This window comes from Leptonotus elevatus, chromosome 12 (assembly GCF_054856555.1).
Source record: "Leptonotus elevatus isolate MCC_2025b chromosome 12, RoL_Lele_1.0, whole genome shotgun sequence".
Classification (NCBI taxonomy): Eukaryota; Metazoa; Chordata; class Actinopteri; order Syngnathiformes; family Syngnathidae; genus Leptonotus; species Leptonotus elevatus.
In genome coordinates this window covers 6,381,559-6,396,571 of record NC_141250.1, presented here as the reverse complement: position 1 = coordinate 6,396,571, position 15,013 = coordinate 6,381,559, and positions in this window count along the sequence as shown.

Sequence of the window (15,013 nt, the reverse complement as noted above, 5' to 3'; positions counted from 1 at the left end):
GAGTCTTGGGGTGACTAATACATGACCTTGCCCAGGCCGTTTTATCAAGATTTAGTTTTATAAAAACAAAGTTGTAGTCTTATGTGTTTTAATTACCCCTACAGTTGATATTCATTTTTTTCTTAAAGTGGCACCTTACCAAGCTCTTCCTGCTGTCCATATAATAATAATAATAATAATAATAATGACAATAATGCTAACGTATGCTTGTGCTAGCTGGTCAATGTAATGCTACTAGTGTGAGGCAGAGTTACTAGTATACTACTTGTGGTCACACAAGCTAACAAAGCTAGCTACGTGCTCTTGGCGACAACATTATTCTCGGCTTATTGTTTTGTTTGTTGCTTCTTAAAATAAAGGGAAATGCTGCATTTATTTGTCCCCAATATCTAAAGTAACTCACCTACTATGAACGCAGGTCGTTGTTAGCTTGCTAAATAAAATGCTATTATAATGGTCTTGACTGTGCGGTCTAGTTTCTGGCTCTAATTACAAGACCAGCAACATGCTATTTGCTAAAATCTTGATGAAGGCCTTTTACTTTATTATTATTATTTTTTTATATATATATATATCATCACCCTCTTAAAATGTCTTTTTTTTTGCAAAAATTATTATTATTTTTGCCTAAATCATCTCATAATGCAAAATGTTCTTTTTTTGTGTGTTTTCTGAAAAAATGACTTGGGTGATTATTTTAAGAAGGCGTCTATATGATTGTAATAATAAATAAATTAGTAATGCGCTAGCCAGCTCTTGTGTTGTCCACCTTCATGCTACGCTTAAGCGTTAGCTTCAATCTTGATTTGTCTTGCGCTATAGTGTTCCCCCACCTATTAACATCTTTTTGGTGAACCTATCCACCTTTATTTGCGGAAAAACTGAAACATTTGCTGTTTTTGTGCTCAGGCCAAAGCCCTGTATAACAAAAATACTGCTTTTGCACCATCTTCTAGCATTTTGGTTCCAAGGAACTATGTTGAATTGAAGGTAGGAGCTTTTAGTCAGGCCACAGCTATGTGTAATTGAACGAAAAGCTCTTCTACCATCTTGACGCATCTATAGGCAATTATAAACCTTTATTGAGTAGCCCGGCTTGCTCTAAAAATAGCTTACCAGTGTGATTTTCTAGGAATGTTGCAGAAGTGATCATTAGAAAATGTAAACATTGGCAAAGATTTATAGAAATAGTGTTGCACATGATATTTATCTGTTTCCCAATGAGAGAAATGTGAGACAAACATGTTTTTAATGCAAAGGTGGGAGTTTTTCTTCCAGGAAACAGATTGTGAAGGTGTGTCTTGACAGGTGAAGGAAGGCCACATGTGGAATACCACAGAAAGCAGGAAGTGATGACCGCCAATGCAAACATGCCCTAATTGATAACATAGTGTACACATAGTGGGCCGTGGAACCAGCAGATGTCACTGTAGTTATTAAGGAGATGCCACACACACACGCACATCCATCTAAAGGTGTGTATTCCAGTTGTGTTAGTCACTCATTTGACTCATGTGGCATTTCTTCCTCTTCAATTTGTTTTCATTCAAAGTGTATGAGTCAGGCAGGATTTGACACAAAAAAAACATGCGGTTTGATTTTAGAAGAGGAAATACAAAGTTATCATTCTTCAGTCGCACGGCGTCAAGTGCTTCTTTTCATTTATTTGTATTTTTTTTTCATCCGAGGAAACCACAGTCGAAGTTGTGGAAGTGATGGATCGCGCAGGAATGCGCGTCTGGATCCACCGCTCTTACATATTCTTGAGATCATTATTATGACAGCCTGCTCATGCTACAATTTTCGCTGTATTTTGGAACGTCTCAGCTCACAGTCTATTTATCATAGCACCTAGCACCAGATTGTTAATCACTACTGGTTATGTTATGACATACTCATGACAAGTTCAACAACCATCTATCCAATCTTTGGTTATCAGCACACTTTTTTTTTCTCTTACCTTTCCGTGGTGGCACCGCAGAATATAAAAAAGACACTTGTGGAGTTTGTCCTTTAGTTGTTCACTGAGCTCAAGTGTCACGGGGGATTTGCAGAAGCCAAGCAGCAGCATGTGTCACCGGCCTGACTGCCAATATGGCTTCAAAGTGTCCCTCTCAGCCATCCTCATTGTTAGTGTGTGTGTGTGTGTGTGTGTGCCAATGAAGCGTGGACATCGGTAAAAGTCCCCCAAATTCCTTACGGATGAGTCCAAGAGCTGTTGGAGCTGTGAGTCACAGGAAGCATGGAGTTAACTTGATGAACATCTTGTGATCTTCTTACGCACGCACACACACACGCACACACACACGCCTTCATGCAGGTTTGTTTTCCTATCTTTGTGGAGCCATCTCATTGACATAATGCATTTCCGAGCCCCTTCCCCTAACCCCACCCATCAAAAATGATTGCCTACCCCTATTCCTTACTCTAACCTCAACCATAACCCAATTCAAACCTAAACTCTTAACACCAAGTCTTGACCCTCAAAAAGAGGTCTAAACTTGTCGGGTCCAGCAAAATGGCCCCACATGGACGGGTGGGCCCCACAACTCTGTGAAATCCCAAAATATTGGCCCCACTATGTAACAAAAACAAGACCACGTACGTACGCACGCACACACACAACAAGCCTTACAGACAGACGCTAATTATAGCTCTTATACACACTACATTATATTTGTAATGTGGCTTTTTCATTTCCCTTTGGGTTTTATGTGTACTAAAAGAGATGAATGAGGAACCTAGAATGTGAAACAGGAAACGGAAATACAGCCTTCCAAATTAAAAGCATGGATTTCAAAACAAGATATAATTGAGCGTCACATACTAAACAGCTTGAGGAATTCTTAACATGGTTGATATTACTGAATTACTTGAAGCACTATTGTATTGAATTGAATTCTTTGCACTTCACTTCATTCCTTAAAAATAAGTCGTACAACCACATATTTTTTTTCCCCCCTGGCCATTGGATTATTTTCTTTCATCTTATTTATCTTATTTAAGCACACATCCAACACACTACTTCAGTTTCCATCTTATCAATTTCATTACATTTTAAGGAAGTTTGCTTTAATCTGTCATTGTTATTATTATAAAAATTTTTTTTTACATTTTCTGTATCATAAGTACTAATGGTATCAGCACTTCGTATCGGTATCGGTGAGTACTGAAGATTTTGAGTATTGTATCGGTTTTAAAAAAGTGGTATCGAACATCCATAATAATACTAATACTAATAATTAATAATAATAATAATAACGTATTATTATTATTATTATTAGTAGAATAAATGATTATTATTATTATTATTATTATTACATGCGTACATAGCTGACACAGCTGAGCAGTCATTGATTATCATGCCATCCACGGTCGCGGTTTCATATAATTCATAATAATGCTAAAAACACAGTACAGCACGTTGACATGAATGCATGAGGGTGCGACAGCCTCCTGGAGGAGAGCCACATGGTGGCAGTGACATGCTGTGTGCTCACATGACTAACAAATGCACGTTTCCAAGTGTTCCAAATCCGCCATGTTCTTCTAAAAGGCTTCCTGACTTACTCATTCATCAACCTCATGTTGCTCATTTGAACCAGGGAAATGAGCCCACTGCGGCTTTCTTTTCTTTGCTTTTGCCAACATGTCTGTGGAGTTCAGAACGTGGCACCAGCAGTAACGGCACCAAAGTAGGGGAAAGTTCACCATGAGGGATAATGAAGATGATGACTCACAAGTATATTTAAATTGAAAAATACACATTGTTGACATGAGCCAGTAACGGAAACGTGCCGGGCAGGTGCTGCTGTGGTGGGACTGCCAGGGAAACTCCGCTATTCTAACGACTCTCTGACACATTGTAGTAATGAAGCATAACTTAACCTGCTTCTCAAGCAAAACGGTTTCATTCTTACAACATTTTCAGATTTGTGTTTCGTTTTTTTTGTTTTCTACAAATCGCCCACTTTCAGACGTCCAACTCGGACCAGACACATCTGTCAATGCACCTCTCATGCAAAAATACGTACAGGTTTTCATAAAACTTTCAAGATGATTAGAATGTGCAAAGGGTTGTTGGTTAATGAAAACTAACAACATTGGCGGGGAGGGGGTTGGGGGGTGGGGGTGGCTGGTCTGAAAAGAAAAAAGTTAATTAAAAAAGCTAATTGAAACGGCATTTTACATTTATAAATCGTTTACTATAATTGCAGTGAAAATGTCCTTCGTCTTCGTCAATCTCATGCATGAGCTTTCAGGGTTGCACTCGACAAATACTCCATATATTAAAAACAAAAAATACTAAGAAAAACTAGACTAAAACGAAATGTATCCCCAAATAAATGTCACTACATTTACATTTATTTAAGAGACTTCAATGAACATGAAGTATGATTTTGCACTGTAGCTATGAAGTTTTTATAAATATCCAAGACAATTCATAATGTACAATGAACCTAATAACTAACAAGTTTCTCATTCTAGCGTATTCTCATTAACATCAAAGACAATTCATAGTCAGAATGTCATTTGCGCACATTCGCACAGTTAGATGCACTGTTATCACATCTTGTCACAATAAAGGTGTCTAGACAGATGGAATGTGTAGCGACTTTTATTTTGTAGGTGCCGCGGGAAGCGTCATGATGTGTCTTCCTTTAAAATAAACCTGTTATCATTGAGCACGTGTCCATGTCCCTATCCTGGAACTGATTCGGGGTTCGACAAGACTGACGTTGGTCAAAATAACATTGTAAGAGATGTCCAAAAAAGCAGCCGCCAAGAGGAGCAATTTGTTGACAATTCTGTTCCACCAAGAACCGTTACGAGAACAATTGCATTTCTCTTAAATGTTTGTGTTAGGACTATCTCCGGGTGACATTTGTGCCACAAATCACCATATCGTCACCCTCTTGAAATAATTGTCTAAATAATCTTTTTGCCTAAATCATCTCCTCATGATGCAAATGTTTTTTTTTTGTGTGTGTTTCCTGAAAAATCTGAAAAAAAAATGACTTCACTGATTATTTTAATAAGGCGTCAATATATCAAGTATTTTTTTGTTATTATGATTTCTGTAGTAATTGGCAGGAATATAACATTATGATGTCTTTGATTATGGAGTGAGGCATTTGTGTGACATCAATATTCAAAAATACCCTAAATAGCCTGGACATTGTTTGATTTTCTGATATTTACAGGGCCAAGGTTGCCCTTTGTCACTGATTCTGTTCATAACTTTTATGGACAGAATTCCTAGGCGCAGCCAAGGCATTGAGGGGGTCCGGTTTAGTGGCCTCAGCATTGCCCCTCTGCTTTTTGCAGATGATGTGGTGCTGTTGGCTTCATCAAGCCGTGATCTCCAATTCTCACTGAAGCGGTTCGCGGCCGAGTGTGAAGCGGTTGGGATGAAAATCAGCACCTCCAAATCTGAGACCATGGTCCTCAGTCGTGTCAGAGTGCCCTCTCCGGGTCGGGGTTGAGATCCTGTCCCAAGTGGAGGAGTTCAAGTATTTTGGGGTCTTGTTCACGAGTGAGGGTAGGTTGGAGCGGGAGATCGACAGGCGGATCGGTGCAGCGTCTGCAGCGATGCGGGCTCTGTATCGGTCCGTTGTGGTAAAGAAGGAATTGAAGCTCTCGATTTACCGGTCGCTCTACGTTCATACCCTCACCTAGGGTCAGCAGTTCCTAAAGACTTTATTTCACAATATTTTTTTTGTTAAAGTTTGCTCAATGACTATGGTAAATTTTCAAGATCAATGATAAACAATTTCTCTGGCTGTAAAAACAAACAAACAAACAAAAAAACAGGAGAACAAGGACAATTTTGTACTTGTTTTATTGCGAAATCCAATGTGACATCTTACCCCATATAGTGTGACAACTTACCCATTGGTGGGGCAACATGTCACATGTTCACTCCCTCTATTTGATGGCTTATAACTCTGCACTTACACAAAGTATGAAAATGACATGAATAAAAAAACATAGACCTAAGACGTTGTCTTTCATCTGGTATTCATTTTGTTTACATATGATGTATTGATTCCAAGAAATATATAGAAGTATAAAAAGTAATACAACTAGCCCCGGTCTCCCCTATATGCACTGTTAATGTTGTCAACCGGTCATAATTGCTAGACACAGGACACCATTCAAGACTGCTTACTGACTGTGTGTCAGTGCTGCTGCGTATGGAGTAAAGACGAGCAAATTAAGCCCTGTCTGCAAGGTCGCAATAATAAATGCCGGCCCCCTTCCCCCACCTTTCACCGAATGGCTAACCCTTGAGTGGTCTACTTCTGACAGATGTTGTTTGGTCATTGGGGTTGAGCCAAACCATTGCCGTTGACCTGTTGTTGTCTTCTGTGACGCACGTGTTGCACAACATTTTCCTCGCTCATGGTGGCGTGACATCATCAGGGGCGACCCGTGATGCACTCTCCGACAACTACACTGTTTTGTGTAAATAAACAACACACATACACACACATGAATCCTGTTTAGCTCATGGCTCGCTCTATCTCCACCGGCACCTGTCACATGTGACGTCACATGAGAGTCAGGTGCATGCATGCGTGTGTGGGTGTGTGCGTGTGTATGCGCTGGCTGTGAGCTGTTTGCATAATCAGCACAGCAGCACACCTTTGTCACAAAGTAAACTTTCCACTGACCTTACACGTAAAAGCTTGTCCGGAACATGGCCCACTTTTCATTTGAGACAGGAGAGAGCGTTTATTTTTATTCGTGTTTGTGGTGCAGAATTATTAACTCATTCACTGCCATAAATTCTTTTTTATTTATTTATATATATATAAAAAATTACATAAAAAATTTAAAACAGGCAATTATTGTTTTTTTAATTGTAATTAATCGCATGACTTCACTAGTTAACTAACAATTCATCACAAATTGTATGTCTGTTCTAAATGTACAATAAAAAACAACAACACTCTTGTTAATAAAAGTGGAAAAATGTTAAACTAATAGAAATAGTTCAAATGAATTTTTGACGTTTATAGCCGTCAATGGCAGTGAATGAATACAAAAAAAGATAATTAAAAATTCAGGGTGTCAGGCAATTACATTTTTTAATTGTAATTAATCGCATGACTTCACTAGTTAACTCACGATTAATCACAAATTTTATATCTGTTCTAAATGTACAATACATTTTTTTTTGGTTTTCATACTCTTGTTAACAAAAGTGGAAAAAATGTTAAACTAATATAAATAGTTCAAATGAATTTTTGACGTTTATAGCCGTCAATGGCAGTGAATGAATAAAAAAAAAGATAATTAAAAATTCAGGGTGTCAGGCAATTACATTTTTTAGTTGTAATTAATCGCATGACTTCACTAGTTAACTCACGATTAATCACAAATTTTATATCTGTTCTAATGGGCAATACATTTTTTTTAGGTTTTCATACTCTTGTTAACAAAAGTGGAAAAAATGTTAAACTAATATAAATAGTTCAAATTAATTTTTGACGTTTATAGCCGTCAATGGCAGTGAATGAGTTAAAGGACATTTTTCGTTATCAATGAACATATGCATGTTTGTAAATGTCAGATGTTTGTTTTTGAACATCAAAGACCAGTCGTCAATAAAACTATAATAAAGGTTTTTGTCTGCGATTGGCTGGCAACCAGTTCAGGGTGTACCCCGCCTACTGCCCGAAGCCAGCTGGGATAGGCTCCAGCAACCCCGCAACCCTTGTGAGGACAAGCGGTACAGAAAATGGATGGATGGATGGAAGGTTTTTGTGATTTCATCTTTCATGTATTCAACTTATGTCGATGCATGTAAACAATCTACGAGCGAGATGTCTACTGAGCTAAACCTACTAATTCTGTCCAAGAATGATGTTGCAGGTGCCAAATTCACTGGTATATACGTCGAAGAACATACTAATGTTTAACTCATTCACTGCCATTGACGGCCATAAACGTCAAAAATTATTTTGAACTATTTCTATTAGTTTAGCTTTTCCCCCCACTTTTGTTAACAAGAGTATTAAAACCTAGATTTTTTTTATTGTACATTTAGAAAAAATATAAAATTTGTGATTAATCCTGAGTTAACTAGTGAAGTCATGCAGTTAATTACAATTAAAAAATGTAATCACCCGACGCCCCAAATTTGTAATAATCGTTTTATTTTTTATTATTCATTCACTGCCATTGACGGCTATAAACGTTAAAAATTCATTTGAACTATTTCTATTAGTTCAATTTTTTTCCACTTTTGTTAACAAGAGTATGAAAACATAGAATTTTTTATTGTACATTTATAACAGACATAACATTTTTGATTAATCGTGAGTTAACTAGTGAAGTCATACGATTAATTACGATTAAAAATGTTAATCGCCTGTCACCACTAATTTTTGATGATCTTTTTTAACATGAATTTATGGCAGTGAATGAGTTAATTGAAGAGATGGTTTGAGTGTAGAGGGGCGAAAAAGACGGGGGAGAAAGAGCCGACCTGATCCAGAGGTAAAGTTTTTTGTTTTTTTCCTCAAAACATCGTGCGATAACCTGAGAGAGCAAAAATAAGCAGTAGGTCAGCTAGCAGGGGTCGTATGCGAGTGCACTTCTATGTTGACCCCCTTCCGGTTCACACTGCTGACATCACACGACCTCGTGGTCTAAAAATAGGACTCGTGGGGCACCCTATTGCGTAGCTCGGGGGTAGGGAACCCCCGGTCTTTCATGTCTCTCTCCACCAACACAGCTGATTTGATGAACAGGATCGTTATCATGCTTCTATAGCGATTGCTCATGAGCTGGTAATATGAGTCAGTTGTGTTGGAGGAGGGAGACATGGAAAACAGGCGGGACAGCGGTTCTCGAGGACCGGGGTTCCCTGCCCCTGGTATAGCTTATGTTTTCGTAAACACCATTTTAGGGTCTGATGAACTTAACTCATATTATATTTTTGTAAATATCATTTGAGGTTTGTGCTTGCTTAGTTCATTTGGAATTCCCAATTCATAAACAATCGTTTCTTTAAAGACTACTTCAGTAAACCAAACGTGTATTTTCTTCAACAATGACAGTTTAAACATCAAAGACAATTTTGAATTCAGCAAACCTAAGATACACGTGTTAGCAAAAAACACAGACAATCTTGGTCTTCAAGGAATAGCCTAATATAGGGGTGTTAGAAAAAAAATCGATTCGGCAATATATCGCGATATTACAGCGATTCAATATGCGGCCGAATCGATTTTTAAACATCACTTTTTATGGGAATATTCAACAAAACGTCTTACTTAGAGTTAAGATTCACACAGTAAGCATGGAAGAATGTTATATTAATGGAACATTAAGCCTTAATATTTTATTTCAGTGCTGTTCAAACATGAAACAGACTGCAACCTGTTTGTTAAATGCAGTGGCTCAGTTATAAGCCTAAATTTTCAGATAAATAAATACATTTTCATACAAATCTTACAGTCTATATGTACAAGTTTACTGATTAGTATTTTCTAAATTTGAGAAGAAAAAAAATTGCAATAATCAATTTAGAGATTCGCATCAGGATTAATCGGTAGAGCAATGATGATGACATGTCGAATCGGTAAAATTACCGAATGAACAATACTGAGCTCTCAAGAAGAAAAACAAAAAAAGAGAATTAATCGGTATCGAATCGTATCGTGACTTATGAATCGTGATACGAATCGAATCGCCAGATACTAGGCAATTCACACCCCTAGCCTAATACATGTTTTAGTAAACATAAAAGACAATGTGGTAGTCTTTTCTTGAACCCAATGAAACAAATGCGTGCTTTCGTAAACATCAAAAACAGTTATCCATAAACACAACTTTCAATTTAGAATCGTTTCCAGGCAACCTTAAAGTATCCCAATCAATGTATCAATGCCCTCATTGTACATTGACTATTTGAGTGTTCTGTTTGTGCGCTTTCCAATGAAGGCCGCACTCAAGTTCACCCGCTGGACGTGGACGGCGTGTCGCTTGTTTGCCGGTGCGACGCAACAGAGAGCCATCTGTTGCCGCCCAATGAATGATCATCAGCTCAGACGGAAGCTAAATATAGTCGACACAAATTTAATTCAAATGACTCAGTCGCTCAATGACCGCGACGAGTGACTGATTCCCCCTCTTAACCGCGACGCTCCGCTCCGTCGGCCTTTCGGTCCGTCAGCAAACAAGCGGCAGTCACTTGTTCCACTCCGGGTCGCCTCGTGAACTGTTTGAGGAAGGCGGGGGAGTGAAAGGGAGACGAGAGAGCGATTGAGAGAGAGAGAGAGAGAGAAACTAAATCAGTTGGCAGGCGAGAGGAAGCGCTGTCATGTCCAGGAGGAAGTGTGAGTCAGTGCTCGTACATTCTTGGTGGCTGATTCAGCGCAGTGCAGGAAGTGGGAAACGCTTACTCCTGGGCTTTAACAGCGCCGGGGAAAGAAGCTCGTCTGAAGCGGTAGCGGTGTAACCGTAAAATCAGTCGCGTGCAAAAAAATACAAAGCCGCTGGCGTGCATTTGGTAATTGGACATCAAGCGGGACTTACCGCTTAAATACCACCAAGCATATCGACACACTCACGAATATCAGTTGGGTACTAAGTATTGCAATCTGTACAGTTAGCGTTCGATTACGTTTCCGAAATAAACAACTGTCAACGTGTTTCTGGCCAGTTCACTCCTGAAATATTTTGGAAGCTCAATCCAAATCTTGACGACTATATTCAAGCAAATACACAAAGACAACAAACAAACGCACACACAGCACCGAGTGTGTTTTGATGAGACGGCCATTACGCCAGCTTGTGTGGCCTGAGATCGATATTGTTTTGTCTGCCTCCAATACCACAAAAATTCTCAAATTTCTATAATTATAGGCTACTTTTGAGTCATTTGAGGCAGTGTATTGTACCAGGCAGTATGACCGATTCTGAAGGCCATGGGCAGTTTAGATCACAGAAAAAAGACGCCCCTAAGACCCTATGATTACGAACACGCTATGTGAATTGAATACTTTATACAAAAAAATTCACCTGGGAGAGTTTGGTCATGTGACATTCGCAAGCTGAGCCGCGATTGGTCGTTATTTGAGCCCTGAGCAGCTGTGGTGGCAAAATGGCCGACCCCCGAGATGGGTAAAAACGGCTGGATTTTGCTGCTTAATTTATGTTCCACAAATATTAATCAATAATAACTCATGCACTGCCATTGACGGCTATAGACGTCAAAAATTTATTTGAACTATTCATATTAGGTTTTTTTATTTATTTATTTTTTTTCCACTTTTGTTAACAAGAGTATGAAAACCTAGAAAAAAATTATTGTACATTTAGAACAGATATTAAAAAAAAAGTGAGTTAACTATTGAAGTCATGCGATTAATTACAATTTGAAAAATGTAATCGCCTAAACTAAGAGAAATTGTTAAAATGTATGTTTGACGTTTATAGGCGTCAATGGCAGTGAATGAGTTCATATTAATCATAATACTGTGTGGACTACTGTGAACTGAAGAAAACAGACTATTGGGAATAAACGAATATTTCACTTTCAAGGAGCAAATATTTGAATGTAGGTTGTAAATGTAGGTCAGCGCTTCTGATCATGTTTAGGTCAGCAGAGAAACCCTTGCTGGCCCTGACCACTCGCCAATGAAGACGCCAGCCTCCGAGTGTGGCTGCTGTGCTAACAGGATGCGTTTTCCCCGTTTGAACACTTTCACGGTCACCGAAATGTGTCCGTGTGACACAACTGCCAACTGCTTATCATCACTTTCCATTCAGCTTCTTCGTCGTCTTATGCAACGGCAGGAAGTGCTGTCCTCCGTGAATGAAGAATTTACACCACGTGTGTGTGTATGTGTGTATTTGTGCTGTGTGTGACAGGTTTCCACATGAAAGTAAAGCAAATGTACAACAGTGGAAAAAAGTGTGCTCAGCTTATTAGTGGACACACACACACACACACACACCGACGCAAACACATACACTTGTATACATCACTAATTTTTTCGGTGTCTGCACAAAAGCATGTTGAATTGTGCGCCTTGTTGCTAGGCGACCAATTCCAAACCAAAGACACACACATACAAAGGCGAGGCAAGCAGGGGTGGGCAAACTCGGTCCTCCAGGGTCGGAGTCCTGCAGGTTTTGGATGTTTTCCTTGTCCAACACAGCTGGTATACGATCAGCTCATCAGCAAGCTCTGCATGAGCCTGATAACGATCCTGTTGATTGGAATCAGCTTGTGTTGGAAGAGGGAAACCTCCAAAACCTGCGGGACTCCGGCCCTCCAGGACAGAGTTCAATAGTCTGGAGTATTGATCTTGTGCTTGGTTAATTTTCCATGCTGTATATTTTGCACTTTCTCGATGTACTTTTATTTTTTTACAGTAATCTAATAAGGTTTTACTAGATGTGTTTTTAGTTTGACACAGCGGTGTGTAACTGCCTTATGAAGTGTGAGTGTTTCATATGGTAATGTAAGATGGTTTATTGTGTATTTACTATTTTTTACAAGTGTTTCGTTTTGCACAGGTTGTGAGATGTTCTGCATCTCCTGTGTGTGGTTGTGCTAATTGCAAAATTGCAAAATCCGAGCACCGTTTTCTAATTTGTGTTTAAGCAATCATAAAAACAAACAAAAAAACCCATCTAATATTCACTTTATGCTGAACTATGCAATGTTTGGCCTAAACGTAAAAGGGGAATAAAATATTAATATTACCAAAAAAAGTCATAACATTTGAAGTATATGAAAAAAAGTCTCAAAGTGAAAGAAAATTGTAATCTTAAGCAAATCACGTAATTAGCATACCAACATTAGCTAAATGCTATGAAAGAGTAAGGCAACGCTGAAAAGAAAAACTAAAGTAAAATCCCAAAATTACAGAAGACTTATATTTTTCTCATGAATTATGAATCATCATCATAAATGAAACAATCTAACGTCATAGTCATAGTAGCTAACAGGTGTTTATAAAGCTAATGTTGCATACATCGGCACATAAGTATGCCCCCCCCCCCCCACACACACACATACTTTACAGTATCATGTGCTCTCCATTTCCATCTCTCCTCTTTCCATCAATGCGCCCCCGTGACGACCTGATGGTGTCACATGTCACATGACATGAGGTCATGGCTGTCCGTCCATCTGTCTAACATTGACAGCTGACGTGCAGCCTGCTTCTCTTTCTCTCTCTCTCTTCCCGCGGCATCAGCACTTTCCCGCACGGCCTCAGCCTCGACGTGAGCCAAGGAGCGTGGTGTTGACCTCAGCGGTCGGGAGGGTCGTGTTCCCGCTGGGAACCTTAAGGGGGGGGGGGGGGGCTGACATAAAGCAGTGACGCTTAACCTCTGCAGAAATACCCCGAGGTCACCTGGTTGGTTTCACACGGTGATGAAGTCTGCTATGTTCGGTCGCAGAAGGCATGGCGACCTGACATTTCTAGGGTTCGAATGTTTTGGTATTGGGTATCCTGAAAATTATATAGAGTAATCGAGTATTAGGATAAAATAAAAAAGTATATATTTTGAAAGCGCAAAGATATTTCACTTAATGATGAACATGTAATACATTTAATTGTATTAGGGAGTGAGATTTTGGGTTATGGGATGAAGTGATGTCAGAATTAAAGAAGTGTGATCATTAGGAACGACAGCTGTGTCAGGCAGTCAGCATTAAAGTGTGCATTTTTTTCCGCCTGTTAAACCGCCTTTGAAAAGAAATCTGACGGACCTGCCAACCTACAGTATAGACCAGGGGTGCTCAAGTTCGGTCCTCGAGAGCCCCTATCCAGCCGGTTTTCCATGTTTCCCTCCTGCAGCACAGCTGAATCTAATGATCTGCTAATCAGCAAGCTTTGCAGAAACCTAGTAACGATCCTGATCACGAATCAGGTGTGTTAGTGGAGAGAATCATGGAAAACAGGCTGGATAGGGGCTCTCGAGGACCAAACTTGAGCACCCCTAGTATCAGGGTTGAGAGTTACTTTTAAAATGTATTCCGTTACAGTTACAAGTTACCTGCTAAAAAATGTAATTAGTACCGTAATCCAAGTACCATAATATTAAAGTAATGTAAGTTGATTACTTACTTGATTACTTACTACTACTTTTGGATTACTCCAATACCAAGTATGCTCATGAAGACAAAATAAAAATAAATATCACCACAATATATATTCTATACAATGTGCCCTTGCTATTTGCGGGGGTGATAGGGACCCGGGCAGCCTACAAATAGCAAAAATCTTTGTGTATTCAAAAAGCATGTAGGCTATAGATTGATTGATTGATTGATTGATTGATGTCCAAATGCTGTTTTCGAACTGTCACTGAAAGCATAGATAGATAAATAGATAGATTTCAAACAGTACGTCGATCACTTCTTTCATGCTGTAAATTGTCATTCATTAAATCGTTTGTGTCCGGATATACTCATCTTGCTGTATATCGAAGCCTTCAAGCTATCTTAGCTTGTTAGCTGCTAACAAAGAGACCGCATGTTTGCAACACATTCCTCAGCAGAGCGCAAGCCTAAATTAAAGTGTTGTGATAATCGTGTTTAAATAGTTAACTTTTTGTTCAAAATTACTTGAATACTTGTGAAAAAAAAAGTATGAATGATTGTTTCAATAAAGCTAATATGGCACATTCGTTACGTCTGCCTATGCGCAGGCACGAGCTGATTATCTGGAACATTTCTGCCAAAGTGATGTTTAGTCACCGCAACGTTTGATGAGTCATTGCGCGTCAGCAATGTACCACACTCACTAAGTGAAAGGGATGATTGTTTAGATAAGGATGTGGTCAGCCATGTTTATTATTTTTAGCACACACCTTTTCCCCCTTTATTTGCTGAATCATTTTAAGGACAGGAACTTCTTAAGCCTGTATTCGCACACAACTATTTGCTCAGCAATCATACAGTTTGTATACAATATATAGAAATTACATAAGCCATGACTATATTTGAAATAAAGAGTATTATTATAGGCAAGGTTAG